Source organism: Arachis stenosperma, chromosome 1 (assembly GCF_014773155.1).
Source record: "Arachis stenosperma cultivar V10309 chromosome 1, arast.V10309.gnm1.PFL2, whole genome shotgun sequence".
Classification (NCBI taxonomy): domain Eukaryota; kingdom Viridiplantae; phylum Streptophyta; class Magnoliopsida; order Fabales; family Fabaceae; genus Arachis; species Arachis stenosperma.
The window spans coordinates 87,717,210-87,720,645 of NC_080377.1; positions in this window are offsets into that span (position 1 = coordinate 87,717,210).

The following is a 3,436-nucleotide window of genomic DNA, read 5'->3' on the forward strand; positions in this document are numbered from 1 at the left end:
TCTCATGTAATTCACCTCCTCCATGGTGGGTTGATCAGGATCATAAGCTTCTACATCAGTAGAAACTTCTTGGGCGTTGCCAGTTGCAGCTTGCATTCCAATGAAATGCTGAAAGATCATATTGACCTGCTGGGTCAAGATCTTGTTCTGAGCCAATATGGCATTCAGAGTGTCAACTTCAAGAACTCCTTTCTTCTGAGAGACCCCATTCCTTACAAGGTTTCTTTCAAAAGTATACATAAATTGGTTGTTTGCAACCATCTCAATGAGTTCTCTTGCTTTTACAGGCATTTTCTTCAAGTGGAGTGATCCACCTGCAGAGCTGTCCAATGATATTTTGAACATCTCAGACAGACCATCATAGAAAATTCCTAGGATAGACCATTTTGAGAGCATGTCAGGAGGACATCTCCTAATTAGTTGCTTGTATCTTTCCTAAGCTTCATAAAGGGATTCACCTTCTCTTTGTCCGAAGGTTTGAACTTCCCCTCTGATTTTGCTCATTCTTTAAGGGGTGAAAGAATTTAGCCAAGAAAGCATTAACTAGCTTTTCTCAAGAGTCTAGGCTCTCTTTTGGTTGAGAATCCAACCATATCTTAGCTCTGTCTCTTATGGCAAAGGAAAAGAGCATAAGTTTGTAGACATCAGAATTTACTCTATTGGTCTTAATAGTATCACAGATCTGTAAGAATTCAGCTGAGAACTGATGTGGATCTTCCAATGGAAGTCTATGGAACTTGTAGTTCTATTGTAGAAGAGAGACTAACTGAAGCTTAAGCTCAAAGTTGTTATCTCCAATGGCAGGTACAGAGATGCTTCTGCCATAAAATTCAGAGGTAGGCATGGTGAAGTCACCAAGAACCTTTCTTGCCTTTCCTTCAGGTTTGGCCATGTCTTTAGCTTCTTGTTCAAAATTTTTTGAAAGGCTTCTTTCGGAGTGTTGTACTTTAACTTGTTGTAAGCTCCTCCTTAAAGTCCTTTCAGGTTCAGGATCAAGATTAAAGAGAGGTTCTTTATCCCAGTTCCTGGTCATAAACAAGAAAAGAAGAAAGAAAGGAAGCTTCTATGCTTGATTTGGGTCTAGAGAACTCCCAGTGAGATGTGAAGAAGAGAAAGAAGAGTGAAGATAGAAGAAGTAAAAGAAGAATTCGAATAAATTAAAGCAGAAAAGATAAACAATAATTAAAATATTTTTATTTTTATTTTATTTATTTATTTATTTCAAAAATTAAGGTTAATTAATTAAAAAGAATTAAAAATTAGTTAATGAATTTCAAAAATAGAAGAGAGAGAAAAAGAAGAGAATTTTTTAAAATTAGAAGAGAGAAGAATTAGTTAGGAAGTTTTGAAAAAGAAGAGAAAGAAGATAAGTAACTAATTAAGAAAAGATTTGAAATTAAGATAAGTTAGAAGATTAGAAATTATTTGATTTAAAAAGATTTGAAAAAGTCAACAAGATAGGATAAGAATTAAAAAGATTTGAAAAAAGATTTAATTTTAAAATTTAAAGAAAGATAAGATAGAAAAGGTAAGATAAGTTAGGTAAGAAAGATAAGATAAGGAAGTTAAGAAAATATAAGTTTTAAAATTAGAAAGATTTGAAATATAAAATATGAAATTTGAAAATTAAATTTTGAATTTTGAAAAAGTCAACAAGATAAGATAAAGATTTGAAAAAGATTTGATTTTTGAACAGGGTTGATTTTGAAATTTTGAAATTTGAAATAAGATAAGATAAAATTTTTGAATTTTTAAGAAAGATAAAAAGATAAGATAAAGATTTTGAAAAAGATATGATTTTTTGAAAAGATTTGGTTTTGAAATTTGAAAACTAAGATAAGATAAGATAATAATTTGAAAAAAAATCATAATTTTTGTTTAAAATTTTCAAAAATTACTTTAAAATAAAGATAGAAAAGATATTTTGTATTTTTTTGAATTTAATGAAGAAAGAAAAAACAACAAAAATACACCAAACTTAAAATTTTTAGATCTAAGAATGCCTAGTGTGCGAAAATTAAGAAAAAAACACAGAGACACCAAACTTAAAAATTTTAAGATCAATACGAAAGGAAAAACAAAAATGCTTTTAAGATCAAGAAGAACACCAAGAACAAAACTCAAAGAACTCGAAGAATACAAGAACATGCAAAAGGCACCAAAGTTAAAATTTTTGAAAACGAAAACACAATTTTTCAAAAATGTAATAGAAAAACACAAGACACCAAACTTAATGATTGACACAAGATTCAAACAAAAGAAACTATTTTTTGAAAAAATTTTAGAAAGAAAGACTCAAAAATTTCAAAAATTTCAACAAGAACAAAAATAAAAGAATCAAACCAAAAACAAAGATTAAACAAAGAAAAGAAATTTTTTTTTGAAAAATTTTTTGATTTTTTTTTCGAAAAAAAGATAAGAAGAAAATAAAAATAATATAAGCTAACAAAATTAAAGACAATAACTAATCTAAGGAACAAGATAATTCGTTAGTTGTCCAAACTCTAACAATCCCCGGCAACGGCGCCAAAAACTTGGTGCACGAATCTCCACACTTCGTACAACTGAACCAACAAGTGCACTGGATCATCCAAGTAATACCTGAGTGAGTCAGGGTCGATCCCATGAGGATTGTAGTTTGAAGCAAGCTATGGTTATCTTGTAGGTCTTAGTCAGGCGGATAGAAGAGTTGTTGGATTTGTGAGATCTAAACTAGGTTGATATGTTTAATTGCATAAAATGGAATAAAGAAAAAGGGTATAAAATACTTTGTGAATTTGAATGTAACCAGTGATGAGAAATTGGTTAAGGTTGGGAGATGCTTTGTCTTTCTAATTAACTCTTATCTGTCTTCTTCAATTGTGAATGATTTTTTCTATGGCAGGCTGTATGTGATTGATGCTGGTTTGACCAGCTGCTAATACTCCTCCAGATCTGAACCTTAGGGTTAGTGCGGATCCATTCTAATTGAGGGTGAAGCTCCTGCAGTTCATTCTCTTTGGTGATCCTACTCAAAACGTGACAGACAAGGTCAAATCTTCCGGATTAGAGGATGTTGCGCCTTTGTTCCAACCTCTACCACAGAGATCCTAATCTCCCCATACCTCGGCTGAACTGGTGTCTCCAGAAATCCCCAACGAAGTCGTGGATTAGCCGTATAAGAGATGTATAATCAAGCTGGCAGTTCAATGCTTTCCACTTAAGTATTCACATGAACCCAAGAAGAACACGTGTGGTTGTCAGGCACGCGGTCTTGAGAACGCTCCATTAGGAATTTTGTAGCTCCAGAAAATCTCTTTCGAGTGCAAGGAGGTCAAATCCGGACAGCATCTGCAGTGCTTTTTCTGTCTCTGAATCAGACTTTCGCTCCAGCTACTCAATTTCAGTCAGAAAATACCTGAAGTTGCACAAAAACACACAAACTCAAAGTAGAATC